The 21841-nt window shown below is 52.0% G+C and overlaps 1 long non-coding RNA gene across 1 annotated transcript; it reads right to left on the reverse strand.

The window, feature by feature from the left end:
- Positions 1–11182: 11182 nt before the first annotated feature.
- On the reverse strand, positions 11183–13719 carry LOC131505139 (uncharacterized). Its single transcript, XR_009258286.1, has 2 exons — positions 12538–13719; positions 11183–11445 (listed from the first exon to the last, which is right to left on the reverse strand). It is a non-coding gene; the product is annotated as an uncharacterized LOC131505139 (long non-coding RNA).
- Positions 13720–21841: the final 8122 nt, after the last annotated feature.

Raw genomic sequence — 21841 nt, forward strand, 5'->3', positions numbered from 1 at the left:
GGAGTCCCTGTTGTTAAGTCTAGCTCTGAGTGGGCAAGGCGCTGCTGAGACTGCGGTGGAGAAAACAGTAATTTTGTCTTCATGGAACTCAGAGTCAAGCAGGAAAGACAGAACACTGGGGGAAGTCAGGATGGTAAAAAGTAGTTTCCTGTGTGGGAGCCCTGAGGACAGAGGCAGGAAGACTGGGTTATATCACGGAGGCTGCCCCGCGGGCCTGTGTGGCTCCTCCCCCCGGGAGGTGGAGTCTCTTTCCTCCCCACTTACTTGGGCCAATAGATGGCAGGGGAAGCAGTGACGTCAGTGCTCACGTGGTTACCCGGTCAGAAATCTACTGAGAACAATCCCGGGGGCGGTCCTACTGGAGGATGAGGAACCCTGGTGCCTCATTGTCACCGCAGGCAGCCGGCCAACCCCAGACCAGCCCGCAGAAGGAGACAACCGCCCGGCTGAGCCCAGCTCGAGTCGTTAATTCTCGGAAATGTGAACTAAATCAGAGATTGCTCTTTAAACCACTAAGTTTGGGGTAGTTTGTGTTGCGGGAAGAGGGAGCTGACACACGGGACCTTGACATAGGTTTTCCTGAGAGCTCAGCTACTGCGTGAAGCTGCCGAGGGCCTTGATCAGTATATATCATTATGATAAGGTTAAGAAAGCCCAACGCATCAGTGGTTAAGATGGAAATGTGTTCTTTCTTAGTAAACTCCTGGTATTAGCCATCAGGGGCTCATGTGATGGCTCCGGTGTGTTGGGGACCAAGCTCCTTCCATTTTGTTGCTTTGCCCTTCTAAGGTGTTAATCCCATCCATTGATCGGGTCTGCCTCACCTCCCTGTCCACGTTTCAGTCAGAGGGAGGGGGATGTAAGGGGACACTTCCCTTTAAAGGATACGACCTGGGAAAGTTTCGCGTACACATGCATGTGCGCCCCTGCTCCTGCTCACATGCCATTGGCAGAACTTAGTCACATGACCTTACCTTGTTGCAGGGAAAGCTGGGAAATGTAGTCTTTTATTATTTGAAGCGGCGTTACCAGCTGACGTTTGAGGTTCTGTTATCAAAGAACATACACTGAGGGGTATTAGGTGGGCTCTGCCATTGTGTTCTGGGAATCGAGGTGGGGGTTGGTAGTGGGAGGGGGAAGAAGATGCATCCATTTTGTCTCATTTTCCTTGCCTCCTTCCCCAGGGACTCCTTTCTGCTTCTGTGAACTTTCTCAGCCCTGACACTGATGTGATTCTTGTCTTGCCTTAATTTGGCCCTCTGGTTATAAACATTAGCTCTGGGACGCTCTAAGCTAGTGAAACCAGCCTGCAAGTTTAGAGAGCTTCGATCCTGAGGGTGCCATATCCACACTGATGGTGTTTTCTCCATCTCCGATAATGAGTCCTGAAGCTCCTTGAACTAGCGGCATCAGGAAATTCAGGGACCAGTGGAATCATCAGAAGCATTTAGACATGGACCACATCGACATTGGCCACTAATAAAAGCTGATGTTTACTGGGTGCTCGCTGCCCCCCAGGTGCTATAGAGAGGGATTCATGGGTCGTCTCATTGAGCCTCTTGACAACTTGGGAGGTGGAGGCTGTCATTTTCCCACTGTGCACAGGAGGAAAGTGGGGTTCATAGAAGCAAAGGCCTTTCGCGGTCGTGTAGCATTTGAGCAAATGACCCATAACCAGCAACTGGTGCTGCCCTCCTCTCCCCTCCCCTCCCTGGAGCGACAGATCCCTTTATGGCCTCCGTCCTATTGCTCCTGGGGTCCCAGCCTGATCCCGGGTCAACTAGCCCGTCTGTAACAGTCCGTCTGTAAGCAGTCTGTCTGCCCAGGAGTTGGTGAGGACAAGAGGCTATGGGACCAACACACTCCCTCCCTGAGGGCGTGGCTTATTCAGGGCACCAAAGCGTAGATCACACAGATTTGAGCGAATAGAGGTGGTGTCCAAAAGCAGTGTTTCCATCACATGAGACCATCTGATGAATCTACTTCGTCCTCCTTGGAGATTTCTGCCCAGGGACCCAGACATGCTGCCCCATCAGAACGCTGCCACCCGCTACAAGCCATGCAGTGTTGGGATGAGCTGTCAGAGCCAACGCTTGTCACAGACTCACTGTTTTTTTTTTTTTTTTAATTTTTTTTTCAACGTTTTTAATTTATTTTTGGGACAGAGAGAGACAGAGCATGAACGGGCGGGAGAGGGGCAGAGAGAGAGGGAGACACAGAATCGGAAACAGGCTCCAGGCTCCGAGCCATCAGCCCAGAGCCTGACGCGGGGCTCGAACTCACGGACCACGAGATCGTGACCTGGCTGAAGTCGGACGCTTAACCGACTGCGCCACCCAGGCGCCCCACAGACTCACTGTTTTTGACAAAATGGTGACCTCCACGGGGACCCTGGGTCTCAGCCACTCCGATCGTTACATTGCTATATGTCATAGCTCCTAAGCTTTCATTGGCTCTTGTAGATTATATTTGAGCCCAGCTGCTTCCTGACGGCCAAGGGAGGCCCCTTAAGCTCAGTCCTGAGCTCCCTCCTTGTAACCAATGGAGGACAGAGTGATCCTGAGCACACCATGGGGCCCTGTGGACACGGTCAGGATTCAGGGCTTCAGCGAGGTCTGGAATAAATACCAGGACATCTAGACAGCGTGCCTTCTTCAGCCCAACCTTGTCGAACTTTGTCCCTGCCCAGATGTGGAGCAAGTTCTGGGAGACATGCCTGAGTGCAAGGCCCACACTCACCTGCCCAAATGCCTTTGAAGGCTTTCTGTGGCTGGTCCTATAAAGAAGAAATTTCTCAACGTGGCCCCGAAGGACCTGCCTGGCCTGAGCCCAGCCTCTTTCCTGCTTTGTCTCACTTTCATTCCTTCCTTGTTTGATCTGCTCCAGCCGTACCTACCTTCTTTTATTATCACCTATTGCCTTGCTGATCTCCCACCGCAGGGCCTTTGCACCTGCTATACCTTTTACCAGAATGCTGCTTTTGCCCATCGTCACCTGGTTAAATTATTCAGTGTCTTGCTAAATTACCCATTCCCTGGCTTTCCCACATTAGCACCATGCACCTCCCTTTTCTAATATCTGTCACAGCTGGAATTTTACATTTTATGTGTCTGCCATTGTTGTTATTATTATTATGTCTCCATTTTACAGGCCAAGTAATTGAGGCCCAGGCTGGTTAAGTAATTTGCCAAGTGTCACCCAGTTAGTGAGCTGGGATTTGGACACAGGTTGTCTGGCTCCGGAGTCCATGCTTTGAGAAACGCTGAGGCAGCAGCTGTGGGAGGGGCCCAGGAACCTGACTCTTTAAAGAGCTCCCCAGAGGAGGCTGGCGCAGGGAATCTTGGGGCTGGAGCTTGGGAACCAGCACAACAGGGACACAGAGGTGCACGGAGTGGAGCCGCTGTCCTAACGGAACACGCAGGCTGGAGGGGAGATGCCCCCTTATCAGGACCTTCAGTGCGAGGCTGACCCGGGCACCAGCTTCGGAGCCGGGAGGTCTGAGTTTGAGCCCTGCCTCCTCACTCTCCTGCTGTGTGACATCCGCGGCCCTCCCCAGCCTCAGTTGCCTCATCCGCAGAATGGGGATGGTGTGGGTTTGCTGTGAGGGATCGATGAGTGACCTCGGGTGGAGAAATGGTGATCCCTGCTGAGCCGTGAGTCTCCTGCCCTCCTCCCTCGCCGACTTCACCACTGAACAACCCCACAGACACGCCCTTTGTCCTGCGTAGGGGTCACCAGCTCCTGAGAGGCGGGAAGAGGCCGCCCTCCTCCCTGGGCCCTGAGTCACCGTCTGGAGGAAGGCTGCCTGGAGGGGGTGATGTCAGAGGAGAGCCCTGGGTGCTGCGGCCTCCCGCAGGGGCACAGTGCACCTGTAGCTAACACCAGGTAATTGCCATGTCACTACGTCCTGGTGCCCCTTCTTCCTCTGCCCTGGCACACAGCTGCCCCATGGCCCTTGGCCTTCTGCCCCAGGAGGGAGGTTGGGCATGAGTGTGGCTGCTGGAGGCAGGTAAGGAAGGAGGCTCGGCGTCCTTGAATGACGTCCCCTGGGTCACTCGGCAAGTCAGTGTCAGTGGGGCTTCTGGCTCCTTCCAGGCACCCTGTGATCACTGTGAGAACCTCCTCCCCAGGCAGTGTCCCCGAACAGCTGGGACTCACAGCGACCGGCCATATCACTGCTGACATCTTTCCTCCCGGGAACCGGGTGCTCCCTCCTCTCCACCATCCCAGTGAGCATCGGGGCTGCTTTCATTAGGGGACGTCCTCCTGGGAGAGATGCAAACCATGTCTTTACAGAACGCACAGGGTCTGTTCTCTCCCGCGTCACCTGTCCTAACGTGTTCCCCTCTCGGTGGCATCTTTCTGCTTCTTTCTGAATCAAATTTCAAAACCTGTAGCGTGGCAGGCCAGCTGAAAAGGCTGTATTTTGATTCAAAACCCACAGTCTTAAGGGCATAGTGTGGATCTCCCCTCCTCCGTGGTAAAGCCTTTTCACCCTGCTGATGAAAGGCCGTCGGCCAGTGCCTGCAGGGTCATTTGTCCTTGGGGAGGCAATAAGTCCTCTTCCAAAAGTACTCCAGGAAGGAGATGGGTCTCTCCCAGTGCTACCTGGAGATCGCTACACCTCACTGTGCCCTGTGGGGCTGGCTCCCTCCTCCCCAGGGGCTCCCGCCTCAGCTCCGCTCTGGAGAAAATAGTACACTTCCCAAACCTTAGAGTTTGAGCTCCACACCCTGTATGCAAAGAAGAACTGGGACACTCAGTACTTCTCTCTTCCCGGTCTGTGGTCCAGAGGGGTTTTTGAGGCCGCACTATCTCGACCCCTCTCTCTTTCTCCCCCTCGTGTCTCTCCGCGGAAGGGACTCCCTCTTATCTGCAGCTCTGCTGTTTTTCTCTCCCCGTACTCCTACTATTCATGCACCTTGCACCTGCCAAGCTGTCTCCCTCAAACTGTCGAGATGCTTCTGCTACGCCACAGATCGCTTTCCTGGGTGTTCCAAGTATTCTGACCTCAATACAGTTGTGTTTGAGAGATGTGGGAAGCCTCAGGTCTGCATACTTCTCCGTCGTCTTAACTCCTCTCTGGAAAGGCCATATTTTGAGCCCACGCCCTTCCTCAGCCCCCTCTTGCCCTCTCCCCGCAGTGGGAGGGTCCCTGTCCCCCGGGAAAGTGGTTCCCACTAGTGGAAGGTCACTGAGGGCCAGGCCCCGCTCTGACCACTGTCCAGCAGGTGCCAAAAGACAGAGCCTCAGGGCAGCCCCGTGAGCTGGGCCTCAGGACCCCACTTACAGACACACAGCCTGAGACTCGGGGTGATGGGACCTGCCTGGTCCACACAGCCGCTAAGGAACAGGGCCGGAATACGAACCCACGACTGCCCGGCCTCCTCCCCACCCTCCCCGCTCCCCTAGGACCTCGGGGCGATGTGCCGAGGCGAATGTGGTGGTGGTGTCGCTAAGCATGTGGGGTTGATGATACTGACAACAAAGGGGTGCTGAGTGCGAGGGGCTGGCGGAGGTTGCTGGGGGGCCTGATTCCCTGCGGAACCTCTTCAACGGAGCAGAGGGATTCCTGTTGCTTGACAGAGGCAAAGGCTGGGTCTGGGGAAGGGCGTGGAAGCCGAACTGTAGCGGCCCCTGTGCCCGACGGAGGAGCTTGTGAATGATCCCCAGTGCTCTGGTGGTTGGTAAAAGGTCCCAACCCTGCGGTCAGATTTATATTAGGATGAGCCCTCTGGCCCTGGAGAGGGGGAGGCCGGAACCAGGAGACCAGGAGGGGGCAGGCTCAGCTCATGCAGGGCAGGCAGGGAGGGCAGCATTTAGGGGGGTCCAGGCTTCCCAGTCAACAGGACTTCGTGATCGATTTCAAGGCAGAAGGTAGGAGTGCAGGTGAACCCCAGGTTTGGGGCCCGGGGGTCTAGGTGGGCGGTGCCTGGCAGGGCCATCGCTGAGATGGGACCTGGAGGAGGAAGTTCAGAAGGGAAGGACAGGAGCCCCAGTGGGCGTGCAACGTTCTCTGTGGGTGCACCTGGGCCATGAGCCCCGAGAGGCCGGCCTTGGTCTGTCTGGTGTACGTGCTCCTCAAGCATGGGGCTCGCTGGGTGTTTGCTGGAGGAAAGGAGGAAGGAAGGAAAGAAGGAAAGGCAGGCGGGCAGCCTCATGCAATAGCGTCCTGTCCTCAAAAAGGCAACTCCCGGAGCTCAGTGGCTGGGCCAGGGCAGAGGGGGGCGGGGCAGGGCAGGCTCCTGGCGCAGGTCAGCGGTGGGGCTGAGCGCCTAGGGAAGCTGAGAATCCAGCCCTGGGCGGTAAAGGCAGAGGGGGCAGAGGGGAGCCACGGGAGGCTTTGGATCTGAGGAGATGGGATCAGACACCCCAGCCTGGCAGTGAGGCTGAGTCCCTCTAGGAGGAGAGGGGTGTCCTGGCCACCGGCCCGGGGATGTGAGACTTCAGGAGTTCCCGCTGTGCAGTAATGGGAAAGAGGGAGCCTGCTGCTCCCTCGACCCTGCAGGGAAAAGAACGACCGCTGCCTTCCTGCCACCAGGCCCGGGCCCCTCTCGCTCCCTCCAAGCAGCAGGTGATGAATGACTTCCAGGAGGACCCTGGGCACGTTACTTAACCTCTCTGAGCCCTAGTTTCCTCATTCGTAAACTGGAAATAATAACAATAATAATAACAACCACCCAGAGAGTTGTTGTTGTTGCTTAGACCCGGGTCGTGCCGACAAGCTCTCAGTATGGACTGTCGCATGAAAACACTTTTCTTTACGTCTGATCGGCAATTTTCCCTTTGGAATCAGGCTCCGCTCCCATCCCTGCCCAGGTCCATTGTCAGACTGCCCACTCAGATGAGCCAGTGTGTTTCCCTTTAAGCTCAGCTGCAGTGAGAGGGGTTCAGCCAAAGAGCCCAGGCCCGCACAGGCCAAGTCTGCCTCGGCAGCGGAGCAGGTCCCTTCCTGCTCCCAGACCTGAACTTTCCGCCGCAGCCCCACTGACTGTTCCCTCAAACACCTGCTGTTCCTAACTTTGTGCCTTTTCTTCCTTGAAGTTGCCGCTTTCTGGAACGGCCCCTTCTAAGTTCTTGTTCTTAGGGGCGCCTGGGTGGCTCAGTCGGTTAAGCGTCTGACTTTGGCTCAGGTCAAGAGCTCACAGTTCGTGAGTTCGAGCCCCACGTCGGGCTCTGTGCTGACAGCTCAAAGCCTGGAGCCTGCTTCGGATTCTGTGTCTCCCTCTCTCCCCTCCCCGCCCCCTGCTCCTGCCCCCTGCTTGCACTCTCTCTCTCTCTCTCTCTCTCTCTCTCTCTCTCTCAAAAATACAAATAAGAACATTAAAAAGAATTCTTGCTCTGCCCACATGCTGCACATCCTTCGGAGCCCCAGCAAGCTCACAGACCTTGACCCCTAGGTCAGAGTTTCTCAGATTCAGCCCTATGAACATTTGGGCTAGATTATTTTTTTTGGGGGGGGGTGCGGGCTTTCCTACGCATTATAGGAGGCTTTGCAGCATGCCCAGCCCCTCTCCACTATGTGCCATTAGTGCCCCCGAGTCACAACAATTGAAAATATCCCCAGAACTTGCCCAATGTCCCCTGGGGGTGACCAGAATACCCCCCCCCCCCGCCCTTGGCTGAGAACTACTGGTGTAGAGGAAGAATAGACTTGGGTAGAGATACAAATCTTTGTTCCTCTCCTGCCCCTTCCTTGCTGTGTGGCCCCGGACTTAGTTCTGGACTTCTCAGAGCCTTGATTTACCCACCAGGCTGGAGCAGATGGTACCATCAACCTCACAGGGTCCTGAAACGGACTAAACCGATCGTTCATGAGAAGGCCTGGTACATAACAGGTGCTCAATGAATAATGGAGGCTGTGGTTCGCTCACAAAAGCCACTGATGCCGCGGCACGTCGCCTCCAGAAAGGCAGGCACGGACCCCAGCAGAATCTCACCCTGGGAAAGAGAAGTGGAAAATATTTAATTCCAAAGTGTAAATGGCAGAGGCTTGGTAAGATTTCCGGAAATAAACACTCTTCACAGTAGAGAAGAAAGGAAGGTGGGGGAGAAAGGAGGAGGTGGGGGGGGGAAGCCCAATGTTTAAAAGTTGGGGGATCCCCCCATAAAAATCCGATTTTCCTCTCGCCTAAAGAATCGGGCGATCTGACCACACGGGGTGTGGCGGGACAGTCGCTCGCAGCTTGGCGGCTGCCGCCTCCAGACGGGCCTCACTCGGGCTCTCTGCTCAGACCCCAGGGCACCCTCGACAGCCCTTCAGGCTCTAAGACTGAGCGCAACGTCGCGTCTACTCTGCTGCGTTCCTGTCACCTGAAAGCGTCACCCCCTGACCTGGGGAGGATTCTGGGTGGTGATGCTGGGCTGGAGAATCAGCCCTGGGATTCTATGACTGTCTCAGCTCACATGTCCCTTCTTCCGAGAGGCCTTCTTTGACCCCCTGAGACCCTCACCTCTTTCACGCTTCCCCTGGTTCCTCTTCTAGGACACGGCAATGGTGGGTGGGCTGATGGTGCCTGGGCCAGGCTTCATGGGGGCAGAGTGTCCCCACGTTCGGGCCAGGGAAGGATTCATCCCTAGCCAGAGGCCGGCCGTGCCGCATAGAACTCAGGATGCTGCTTCCTGCCTCTCTGCAAGCTGGTAAAAAAACCCCCAACACTGATGTGCATGGAGCCCACAGCGCACTCTGTTTTGGCCAAGAAAAACAGGATCCAGGTTCCCCCAGTCACGTCTGCTTGTCCTTTATTTTTTAAGTTAGTTTATTAAAGATGCTTTTTTTTTTTTACGTTTATTTATTTTGAGAGACACAGAGAGCGTGCGAGCTGGGGAGGGACAGAGAGAGAAAGAGGGAGAGAGAGAATCTGAAGCAGGCTCAGTTCGTGCAGAGCCCAATGTGGGGCTCGAACTCACGAATCGTGAGATCATGACCTGAGCCGAGATCAAGAGTCGGATGCTTAACTGACTGAGCCACCCAGGAGCCCCTTGCTTGTCCTGTAAACACAACCTAGGATGGGCCCGGCACACAGGAGGTCCTTCCTCACCGCTTAATCATCATGGCAGTGGGGTCAGGAGGCCTGGTTCTGGCTCTGTTCTGATGGTCTGTCTGTCTGTCTCTCCCCTTGCCTCATCTTTGGCCATGAGAGTAGGTCCAGGCACATGCTAAGTCTTTTCCACATGTTCCCTCATTTCATCCTCCCCTGACTTCTATCAGCAGACTCTTGGATTGGCCCCAGGAGGAACTGAGGCTCCAACAAGCTCAGAGACCCCATCGGATGACGAGGCTGGGAGGCGGTGGGACTGGGATTGGAACGAGGTCTGCCCGAGTCCCAAGGCTTTGCGATCACAACACAGTAGGGTCCCCTGTGTGACTGGGGCAAGACCCAGATTCGAGACAGCAAGAAGAAAAAGTGGGGGAGAAGGAGGGAGGTGTGAGAGGGAGAGAAAAAGAGACATCTTGTCCCCAAACCACAGGGGGACCTTGAGAGACCCCTTCTCCTTTTTGATCCTCAGTTTCCCCTCTGAAAAACGGGGGGAAGGAAGGTGGACCGGATGGCTGTAAGGGCTGCTGCCTTTAGACCCAGGTCCGGTCTGCCTCTTGGAGGGGCAACGTCCAGGCTCCCCTGATGGGAGTGGAGTTAGGAACCCTCTAGAAGAGGCCACCTGGGGGGTCTGCCCCTGAAATAGGTGAAATGGGGCCCGGGGCACATGGGGCAGCTTCTAAGGAGGACGGGCACAGAGGAGCCTCTGGTGACACACCCTAGCCACAGAGGAGGGGACAGCGGGCATTCCTGTCTCACAGGCCCGGGACTCACCTGGACGTCGTCGTCTGTCACCCAGTCGAGCACCTGAGAAGCAGCAACAGAGGAGAGGATTCCCACGGCTTCCTCCCTCCAGGTGCTGTGACAAAGGGGTGAGTTGTCTGCGCATTCTTGGGGGGGCAGACGATGACCTGCCCTCTCCAGGGACGAGGGGCCAGCTGAGCGGAGCGTGGGCAGGGCAACGCCTTTGAGGCTCCAGGGAATCTTAACGCTGGACCTCCAACCTGGCCCTATGTGACCTCGCCCCTCACCACCCCTGCTCCCTTCTCCAGATTCCCCAGTGACGGTGGGAATTCTGGTTCCCTGTGTGGCCCGGGAGCAGAAAGCCCTCCTCGCTCCCAGCTGGTCCCCAATCCCCCCAGCAGAGACCGACACTCACCCGGGTCCCTGGGATCTGGGTCCTGGGAGGGGTGGGGACCCAGCCCGGCTTCTGCCCTCAGAGGCCTGGGGACACAGCTGGGCATTGGGAGCCAGCAGAGGCTGGCTGGGCCAGGAGTCTGCCAGAGGCTCCCTCCACACCTGGGGGGCAGGCCGCCGGCTCCAGAGGGCTGGGGACACACGGAGCTGGGAGGACTGACTGCTGGCGTCATCCATCCATGTGCCAGTTACGTCCTGATGGTGCTCAGGACGGTCCCTACTCTGCAGGGGATGAGTCACACAATGCGGGGAGCATTTCACCCCTCCCCCCGCCCCCGGGGACCACAGGTGAAGGTGGTGGTGGTGTGAATGGAGTCACGTGATAGAAACTCCCACGAAGTGTTTGTGACAGGCCAGGCGTTGTCCCTTTGCTCTATGTGGACACCTGGAATAAACCTTGCAGCAGTCCTGTGAGGTTCATGCTCTTTCCCCCCCATTTTACAGATGAGACACAGAGAGGTTGAGTAACTTGCCCAAGGACACACTTCATGGCAAAGCTGGGGACTGAACAGAGTCTGTGGTTGTAACCATTATTCTAGGAGACGGCTCTAACGTTACTACCCTCGGGGCGCCCGGGTGGCTCAGTTGGTTGAACATCTGACTTTGGCTCAGGTCATGATCTCATGGCTCGTGAGTTCGAGCCCCACATCAGACTCTGTGCTGACAGCTCGGAGCCTGCAGCCTGCTTCCGATTCTGTGTCTCCCTCTCTTTCTGCCCTTCCCCCACTTGCGTGCGCGCATGCTCTCTCTCTCTCTCTCTCAAAAATAAATAAGCACTAACAAAATTAAAAATAAATAAAGTTACTGCCCTCAGGGAGCTGCAAGCCCAGACTGGATGAAGGGAGACTTCATTTCTGGCTGTTGGGAATCGGAAAAAGGCTTCTTTGGGGAGGGAGGCAGTTTGACTCAGTCCTAAATAAGGTGGCGAATTTTTGAGGAGGCAAAACTTAACCTGTCAGTCAAGGCTTTTATTTCACACAACACAAACTCAATCTGGCTAATGTAGCAGAGAAGTTGTCAGGAACTTTCTTTCCAAAGTGTGGGCTGGAGACATCTGATTGATTAACAGGAAACTCGAAACGCGGCTGCATCCAAGCATCTGAGGAGATGGGGAAAGACGGCCTCCGGCAGGTGGGTCCTCCCTAAGTGTAGACAGGGGCTTCAGTTGCTAGGCAATGACAGATGATTTCTCCACATCACAATGGAGGACCTTTGTGTGGAGGGAGGAAAAGTTCCAGACACACCCGGGTTAGCCTTTCTGTTCGGCTGGAACAGAAAGACAAGAACAAGTTTCTGCTTTTACCAAAACATGCATCACGGCTCTGACTGAACCCTCAGAGAAGTGAATGAGGCTGGGGTGGGCCGGGGGATTCGCCGTGTTTGTTCGAATCAAAAAAGTTGGGAGGAAAGATCCATCCATGAGGGTCCTTGTCCTTGAAACACCCTAAATGACTCACTGCTCTCAGCTCTTGCGTGACCATGTGTGGCCCAAAGTGGACACAGGCACCTGCCCAAACGTGGTGGCCTCTCCAGCCCCCAGGGAGGCTCCAGCCTTCTCCACGTCTGCCACCACCTCTGTATCACTTTTGGAAAAAATAAATGAGGTGGGGACAGGGGGGCGGGGATCCAGTTTGGGTGGGTTCAACTCCCAAATGGCAAAAAGGAATAAGAATTCTTCAGGCTGCTCTTCCCCTCCCCCCCAACCCCAACGTTCAGAAAAAGAGACTCAGGTTCTTGAAGAGGCAGGAAGTAGTGACTTAGAAAAAGCAAGGAGGAAGTAGGTTTTAATTTTCTGGAATGTAAAGAAAATATTTAATTTTCTGGAATGTAAAAATATTCGAATTCTTGAACACAAAGGACAGGACAGGGCATTGAGTGACTTTAAAGTTTCTCTACAGGCTGATGAGAGAATCCCGGCCAAAAGTTTACAAATCTTCTGGTAAATTTCTTATTACCAGTCACACCCCAAATGTCAAACAGCAGTGAATGGATTATTTTTCCCCGTCCCAGCCCTGCAGACGGGATCATTTCCCATTCAGACTCCAAGTGCCCTTTATGAACCATGGACTTCCTTTCATTATTTTTTAAAATGGTCACTGTCATAATCTTTTGTGTCTGTTTGTTTTAAAAGCAATTTCCACTTTGGCTTTTTCTAGCTTGAATTCCCCCAGCCCGACTCTTCAAGAAAACAAAACAAAAATCCTGCCTCCCCAATTACTAGTTCAACCTCCATAGGTAAAACCAGGATAGAAAAGTGGGAAGATACAAAAATAGAAACGTGCCACATATCAATAGTGATTACCTCGGGGGGACAAAACTCAGAGGTCACGCTCTGTGCTACTGACCAGCCACAAACATGGGCCAATTTGAAGGATCTGGAGGGATCACACGCTGCTTGGAAGACAGGGGGAACCTTAGATTTCTAAGTCATGGGGCTCGGGCGCTCTCAACAAGTTACGGACGTTTTTGTTTCCAAAGCAAAGGAATGGGGTCGCCCGTGGGCGGGAAGCACCTGCTGGCATCTGAGGCTGCGGCGGAGGGGGGCGGGCTTTGGGCGGAGCCCAGGGTCCAGGGGGCGGGGCCCTCGGGGTCGGGCCTTGTGACGCTGGCTGGCGCCGGAAGGCCCTTGGCGCATCAGGCTTTGTGACGCTCCCTCGTAAGTAAGACCCTGCCGGCACCGCCCTCGCCATTTCGCCCGCAGCCACCTGCAGCTCCGGATCCTTCGTTCCCCTGAGCACCAAGCGCGACACAGGGGACATGAGAAGAGGGATGTTGATGAGGCTGCAGCTGGGGCTGCTGCTTCTGGCGCTGCTCCTGCCCCAGGAGGTTTCTTCCCAGGAAACCACCGCGGCGCCGGCGGCCGCCGCCGCCGCCGCCACCACCACCAAGGCCTCAGCCACGGCCGCTACCACCAAGTCAGGCGCGTGCGCCCTCCAGTCTACGGTCAGCGTTGTGCTGGTGTCGCTCTTCCTTCTTCTCCACCTCCACTGTTGAGAAACTCAGGCCGAAAAACATTTTCACCTTTCCAGCTCATCCTTCGCAACCCCATCCTAATGGCCCCCGCGTATCTGGCGTGGCAAAAGGAAGCCACAGGTCCTCACGAAATCTACGAATTCCACCCCCTCTTTTACGGACGCGGACGGTGTTGAGCATGGCCGATCTGGTTCGGAGAACATCTGAAGACGTTGCCCGGGCACTAAGTCTGCGGCGTTTTGTGCACCGGACTGAATGGGCCAACAGCCAAACTTAGCGAGCGATCTTGTTAACGGGGGGGGGCTTAAGGAATGTGGACTCTGAAAACTCTGCCATGCCAAGAAGAATCAATTTCACCTGGATCTAGAAAAAAAAAAAAAGAAAAAAGAAAAAAAGGATGAGATGTAGAGGGGAGATGTTTCGTTTTGATTCACCAGATGTGTAAGGCCATTAAAACCATGTGGTGATACCAGAAGCTTCTGTGGTTCTTTGGACGTCCATTGGAAGGGGCGTCCAGGTGTTACTGGAAATCAGGGTGAATTTGATGCGGGCCTACCTGTAAAGTTTTACATTGTTCAGCTTTCACCGTTTCCTTGGGAACTGAACCCTTTCCTCTGTGGTTTTGGATTTAACGGCACGTCTGGCTGTGTATGGAGGAGTCGATAATGTGCCAGAGCAATGGTGGGTTGGAATCTACCCTCAATCCAAACATAACGAGGTCCATCTTGCTAAGGCCCTTATAAAGGCACGTGGTAGACACCTGCCATCGAACATTCCCATCCACCAAGAGTGTCAGGTTCATTTAGCTGCCGCACTTAACCTGCTTCTGTAGAATAGAAATGCTTTAAGTTTATTATTATTTTGTTTTAAGTTTATTTTTGAGAGAGACAGAGCGTGAGTGGGGGAGGGGCAGAGAGCGAGGGAGACCCAGAATCCGACACAGGCTCCAGGCTCCGAGCTGTCAGCACAGAGCCCGACGCGGGGCTCGAACTCGTGAACAGAGAGATCATGACCTGAGCCAAAGTCGCTTAGCCGACTGAGCCACCCAGACGCCCCAAAATGCATTGACTTTAATCTTAAAATGCTGCTTTTCATGAACAGATAGATGGGGCCCTGCTTTCTCTGAGCCATGCTAACACGAGTCGTACCCCACGGAGGTAGGTGGTGGGTTGTTTTTTTTTTCTTCATTTCTCGAGAAATGGTGTTTCTTCTAAACACCATCTCTGGTCACAGGGTTTGACCTACAGCGTGTGTTCTGCTGAGCAAAGGCCTGGGTGGGAGTCCAGAGGGGCCACGAAGCGGGCACTAGGCAGTAACCAGTCCAAACGCCAACGCAAAATCATGGGTTCCTCTCCCCTCCCCGCCCTCCAGTTCGGGAAGCTGTGACGTCATGTGCTGCTCACAAGCCTTTTGGGTCCACGTCATCAGACACACCTTTCAACAAGCCATTTGTGAAGGGTTTCCTATTATTCCACCTTTTTGAATGTGTTTTTTAGGGGCACCTCTATGGTTTGCAATATGTGACTTTCACATAGTATATAGCGTATCTGCCAGTGATTATCACCCCACATCACACACAGCGCGAGCACCTTAGAGCAGTCGGCTTTCACGTCTGCCATTCACGCTATCCTTTCTGCCACTGCGTTACGTCGCCACGTTCTAGATCCTCTAGTACACTGCTATCACTTTTGGCTTTGCAGGGCTACCCTTTTAAGGGAATCCTAAAAATGAGAAAGGTATCTTCTATGTTCATTCACATATTTACCATTTCCAGTGCTCTGCATTCATTTGGTAAATCTTAGCCTTCCTTTGTTACCCCTTTCCTTCCTCCTCTGTGTCCAGTCTGCGGACAAGCCCAGTAGAGGCATCTCATTTCAGTGTTTTGGATCCCTGGCATTTCTTTTGGGTCCTTTCCTAGGATTTTTATCTCTGCTTCCACTGGCCACCTGCTCCTGTGTGCCGTCTTTTTTGTCTGCTACAACTCTTAGCACGTTAACCATAGTTTTCAATTCCTGGCCAGGTAATTGCCACATCCCTGCCATGTCTCATTCTTTTTATTTTTTTAATGTTCATTTATTTTAGAGAGAGAGACAGAACACAAGCAGGGGGGAGGGGCAGAGAGAGAGGGAGGCACAGCATCCGAAGCAGGTTCCAGGCTCCGAGCTGTCAGCACAGAGCCCTGTGCGGGGCTCGAACCCACGAGCCGTGAGGTCATGACCTGAGCCGAAGTCGGACGCTTAACCAACTGAGCCACCCAGGCAGCCGCCTGCCTTGTCTTATTCTGATGCTTGTTCTGTGTCTTTAAATCCTGCTGTTGCCTTTTAGTGTATCTTGGGTTTTGTTCTTGATAGTCCAGCGTGACGTATTGGGTAAAGGGAACCACTGGAAATTGGCCTTTGGGAAAGCAGTGGCGAGGGGTGGGGAGAGGGGAAGGTTCTGTAGGTCCACAGTTAGTGCTCAGTCTGTTGGTGAGCTTGTGCCTCTGGACTGGGAACTTCCCAAGTGTTTCTTAGTTTTTCTCTCCCCTCATGGGGGGGGACAAGATGGCTAGCACTCGAACAGAGGGAGTTGGGCAGGTGAAGCTCTGCTTAGTTTTTCTGGAGGGCAGGCTTTTTGTTAAGAGCAGAGTTCTCTGGTGTATTTCAAGATGGTTCCTTTCCCCCCTCCACCTGCCAGAGGCACGAGGGGACTTCTAATATTCACTGTGAGAACCTGGTTTGAGCACCTGGAGGTAAAACTCACAAAAGTGTGGGTGCCCTTCTAAGGCAGGGTTCCCCTGTAGATTTTCATCCTCGGAGTTGTCCACACTGAGCCTCCAACAGTTCAGTCCAACTGAACTCCAACCTGTTCAGGTTTTCCTACCGAGGCACTGGTTCCCATAATGGTGTCCACCCAGGAGTCCCTGCACTTACAGTCACACAGGTAAGCTGTGATGACCTGTCATGCCTGTCTGTCTCTCCAGTCTTGGATGTAGTTGTTTTCCCCATGTCCTCAGCCATTTTATTTTATTTTATTTTATTTTATTTTATTTTATTTTATTTTATTTTATTCTATTCTATTCTATTCTATTCTATTCCATTCTATTCCATTTCATTCCATTTCATTCCATTCCATTTCATTTCGTTTTGTTATTTTTGTCCTCATGTATTGTACGTCTAAGAAAAGTTATTGGTTTTTCAGTTCAGCTTTTTATTTGTTGGGATGGAGTAAGGGACTGGAAGTCCCACCATTTTCATTTGACCCGAAGGACTTGTGTTAACGTTTGCTGTAGGGGCAGGTCTGGAAGCAAAAGCATTCTTTGGTTTTTGGTTTGAAAAAGTTTTTAGTTTGCCTTCATGGGTGAAGGATATTTTCTCTGGAGATGAAATTCTAAGATGATATGTAATATTGATTGATTGATTGATTGATTGTCTCTGCACAGGTGTCATGCTGAATTTGCCTAGTTTTTTTGGCTTGCTTTGTTTCTGACGCAGTCTGTGGTCAGTCTTATATTAGTTCCCCGAACAGTAGGTGTCTTACTGCTCTATCTGTTCTCTATCACTGTTTTTCCAGCAATTTATAATGTGTGTTGGTGTTGTTTATGGTAGACTTTTCTACACTGTCCCACTGGTTAGTGGTACTTGTCTACACTGTCCCACTGGTTAGTGATACTCTAGTCCTTTTTTTCTTATAAGTTGTTTTCTCCGAGTGCTTCAGTTTGGATAGCTTTTATTGCTCTCTCTTTTTTGTTTTAAGTTTATCTTGAGAGAGAGAGAGCACACGCAGGGAAGGGGCAGAGAGAGAGGGAGAGAAAGAGAATCCCAAGCAGGCTCTGCATCATCAACACAGACAGAGACCGACATGGGGCTCAAACCCACAAACCTGAGCTGAAATCAAGAGTCTGATGCTCAACTGACTGAGCCATCCAGGTGTCCCTCTTGCTCTATATGTATGTTCAACTTTTCTTCTGCAGTGTCTGTTCTGCTACTGTTCCCACCTAGTGAAATTTTCATTTTGCTTCCATTGGATTCTTTTTAATAGGCTTCATTTTTCTCTTCATCATGTACATGTTTTACTTTAAGGTTGTGAACTTATTTACATATATAGTTTGTTTTCCTCCATGCTTAGTTTTTTTCAGTTTTTTCCCCCCTCCCTTAAGTGAGGGAACTCTCTCTCTCTCTCTCTCTCTCTCTCTCTGTAGTTATTAGGTGATGAGTTATATGACAGTTATTTTAAAATCCTATGTTGCTAATTCTATCATATTTGCTATTTCTTAGTTGGTTCCTATTGACAACTTTTTCTCCTGGTGGTTTTGGGTCACATCTTTGCGGTTTTTTTTTTTTTTTTTTTTTTGGGTGTGTCTGGCAATTTAGGATTGTAAGCTGGACATTTTGCAGGTTTTGTTTCTGAGTTTCTGGATTTTGTTGTCTTCCTTTAAAGAGTATTGAAATTGTTTTGGGCAGGTAGTCAGGTTGCTTGAAAATCAGTTCGATCTATTTGGGCTTGTGTCGTAGCTTTGTTATGATGGGCTAGAGTAGCCTTTACTTGAGGGCTAATTTCGCCTCATTTCTAAGGCATTGTCCTTAAAAGGCTCTCCTTATCATCCCAAACGTTCAGTGGAGTCTCTCTACCCCGGATTGTCAGACTCAAGTGTTGCACAGCGCTGTGAATGCTGGGATTTGGGCTCCGAAGTTATTCTCTGCTTGGCTGCGTAGACTTCCATTCTGTTCCTGCTCAGCTTGGTATCCAGAAACAGACTCAGGAGGCCATTGGTGCAGGTTTTTGGAATTCTCTCTCTGTGTAGCTCCCTCTTCTCTGCTACTGCCCTGGTAGGTTCTAGCCACCCCTACCTCCCCAAACTCAGATCTGCCTCTTCAACTCGGTGAGACTGCCCCTTTCTAGATCCGTTACCCCCTGCTTGTGCTGTGGCCTGACAAACGCCTCCCGGTTGAAAGCTGGTGTGTTTTTAGGCCTCCCCTCATTTGCTTCCCTTCTCTCAGAGATCACAGTCCTTCACTGCTTCTTGTCCACTATCTGGAATAACCGTTTCATGAGTCTTGCCCACTTCTTTGTTTATTTACAGGGGCGGCAGGAGGGAGTGTATATACTCCATCACGACCAAAGCCAAAGTCACAAGTGTAGGTTTTAGCGTCGAACACACTTGCTTTTAGATTCTGCCTCCGCTAATTACTTGCTGTGTGACCTCGGGCATGTCACTTGGCCTCTCAACCTGTATATTCTCATACGTAAAATAGTTACTGGTCCGTATGATTGTAGAGATGAAATGACTTCACATGTGGAACACGCATCACGTGGTCGGTACATGGTGGGTAAATGTTCAATAGATGAAAAGCATTATTATGAATAAGAATGGTCCCCGGGCTTCTACAAGATGCGACAATAACTAAATCCTGGCAACGAAGATCCCAGAAGACCACTATCTCTCTGCAGCCTTAACTGGCCCTTTAAGTGATGGATTGTACTTGTAAATATTTAAGCAGCCTTGGTTGCTCTGCATTAAAAGTGTATAAGTTTCTATTGAGCTCCTGTCGGCTGGTTTTAACATCTTGCCACTGACCCATTCAGAGTGTGGTATCTTCTCGGGTGGCTCCAAGGGGCCCCTCGTGAATTCCGAGGTGTCTCTATGAAGGGGCTATTGCCGGAATCTCATTCCGAGGCTGTTTTTCCCACCAGGCTCCTCCCTCCAGTTTACCAGGAAATCAGAGCCTTTCATGGTAACTGGCTTCCAATCACGGTTAATGCGGGAACTAGAGTTCCAGAAGGCAGGCCCTGGAGGGTGCATTCATCTCCCCCTGTGTGGGGAGCTGTCAGGGCAACCTCTGAGTGGGTGGGAAGGAGGATTGGGAGGGAGAAGTGAGGTGAAATGGGCCTCTAAGCATGTCTGTTTACTCCCTTTTGCTCCCAGCTATCTTTAAATGGAATCAAAATATCCCCTAATCCTCTTTATCTCAATTCAGTGCTTCTAGAGAAGAGATACTTGACATTTAAGGTTGTAGGAAAAGGGAAGAAAGTACCAGTGTGAGAGAGACATAATATTTGCTGGAAACCATAGCATGGAGAAATTTCAGGGAACTCACGTTAGGAGCCTCCTTAATTTCTTGAAAACCAAAACACCAGATGAGAGAAGGCGGGACCACACCGGGGTCCTCCTGCTGGGACAGGTTGTCAGGATGCTTGACGTGCAGAGTTTTGCCCTTAGTCTTCACACTTGGCGTCCCCCATTAGCACTGAGGCTGTGATGTCCCCTGATAAGACTTTCTGCCTTCTTAGCCCTGCGAAAGCTGGTCCTTTTGTCGTCCATCCCCTGTCAGCAAAACAGATCTTTGTAGGCTGAAGAACTGTGGCCCCTGCCACCCCCTTCCTCCCCATTTGTGTGTCGGTTTCCCAGAAATAGTGAGACACGTGCTGCACATGAGTGGGCCATTTAGCAGGCGCTCAGGATGCCACATCACCCTGCGGCTGAACACTGCGGGGGCTGACCGCACTGGGATCCAGAAGAGGGGTCTTTGGTCCTGATCCTGAGAGAGACAGACATTCTCAGTGTCTTTTTTTTTTTTTATTATTTTTTTTAACATTTATTCATTTTTGAGACAGAGAGAGACAGAGCATGAACGGGGGAGGGGCAGAGAGAGAGGGAGACACAGAATCTGAAACAGGCTCCAGGCTATGAGCTGTCAGCACAGAGCCTGACATGGGGCTCGAACTCACGGATCGCGAGATCGTGACCTGAGCCGAAGTCGGACGCCCAACCAACTGAGCCACCCAGGTGCCCCTTCTCAGTGTCTTTAAATGCTCTGTGTCAGAGCAAGAGTTTGGCAAACCGCGTGTGTGATGCCCACATCAACGGACCCAGAGCAGGTATCTGTTGGTTAGTGGAGAGACAGCGCACGCCTGGTCTGTGTTCTTAGAAACATGGAAACATGGCGGCATTCACTTTGAATGTGTTGTCCCCGGATCGTAGTCCTTTCTTAGGACTTCGGAGACGTACATGTTATCAAATCCAGAGCTTTCGGAGCATGTTGCCAGACTGTCCGTGTTCAAATCTTGGCCGTCTGTAAACTATTTGACCGTAGGCAAACGACTTCACCTCTCTGGACCTCAGTTTCCTCATCTGTAAAATGGGGATAATAACAGTACCCACCTTCTAGGGTTGCCCTGATGATCGAAAGCATTTGCCATTATTATCTTTAAAATGGTTATCATCGTAATTAGGATGCCCATGGGAAACTTGTGATTGATGTGCCCATGGGCAGATTATGAGAGCATTTCTGACTGCTGCAGAAACAACTGTGAACGAGGCAGGAGAGCTGGGTTCTTGTCCTGCGCCTGCCTCCAATTCACGTATATTCTTGCAGTAGTCTTTCCCCTCACTCTAAGCCCAAGTTCGCTCCCCTGTTAAAGGGGACTGTGGTCCTGTTTGACCACTAAAGCGCCTCCAGGCCAATAGGTTTGCGAATAGAAATTTCCAGAAAATAATGTACTTCTTTGAACAGGACAAACAGCTCCTTGACCGTCTTACTGACTCTTCCAAATAGTTCCGCAGAACTCGTTCCGTGGGCAAATCCAAGATGAACATCATACCTGATGTCTGATAACTTCTGAGGCAATTGTGCTTCCAGCCAGGATTCTGGTCCACTTAATCGGCATTTATTGGAAACCATCATGTGCTAAGCAGTGTGATAGGATTGGGGATCATAGGAATTCATTCATTTCTTCTTTCATTCATTTATTGATCCAACCCATAGGTATCTTGCACCTGCTCTGCGTCAAGCACTGTTCTAGGGACTAAGAATACAACCATGAAAAAGTAGGGACAAGGGTCTCACCTTGTTGCGACACTCCAGAGGAGAAGGCAGCTAAGAAACGATCAGCAGTCGCGGGATGATTTCAGACAGTGGTGGTGCACTTGAAGGAGACATACGAGGACCATGCGCGGGAAGGAGGCCTGGGGCGGCGGGGGGCTGGGGAGGGGGCATGTAAGTTCAACAGGATGAAGTGACAATTAAGCAGAGGCCTGGATGTGGGAAGGCGCTGGCCACGAGGGACCCGGTGAAGAGGACTCCAGGCAGGGATCAGTAAATGCATAGTCCTGGAGGTGAGTTTGTTTTTCTTTCTTTCTCTCTTTAATTTTATTTTTAAGCTTATTTATTTATTTTGAGAGAGAGAGAGAGAGAGGGAGTAGGGGAGGGGCAGAGAGAGTAGAGAGAGAGAGAGAGAGAGAGAGAGAGAGAGAGAGAATCCCAAGCAGGCTCCTCACTGTCAATGCAGAGTCCATGTGGGGCTCGAAACCATGAGCTGTGAGATCGTGACCTGAGCCAAAGTCGGGAGCTGGCCACTCAACTGACTGAGCCACCCAGGCACCCCCGGAGGTGAGTTTTTAAAGAAAAGAGGTGGCTTTTAGAAGATTTTTTTTACGCAGGAGAATGAATTGGTTAGCTCTGTCATGCGGGGTGGCACTGGAGAGTATGAGAGTGTGCCATGGGGCACAACTTTCTGGGATGGGATCCCAGCTCAGCCGCTGACTGTGTGATCAGGGGCAAGTGACCCAACCTCTCTGTGCCTCAGGTTGCTAATCTGTCAGATGAGGCCGACAGCAGAATCACAGTCTTGTAGTTACGGGTAAAGCAGTCGTC

This window comes from Neofelis nebulosa, chromosome 2 (assembly GCF_028018385.1).
Source record: "Neofelis nebulosa isolate mNeoNeb1 chromosome 2, mNeoNeb1.pri, whole genome shotgun sequence".
In the NCBI taxonomy this organism is placed as follows: Eukaryota; Metazoa; Chordata; class Mammalia; order Carnivora; family Felidae; genus Neofelis; species Neofelis nebulosa.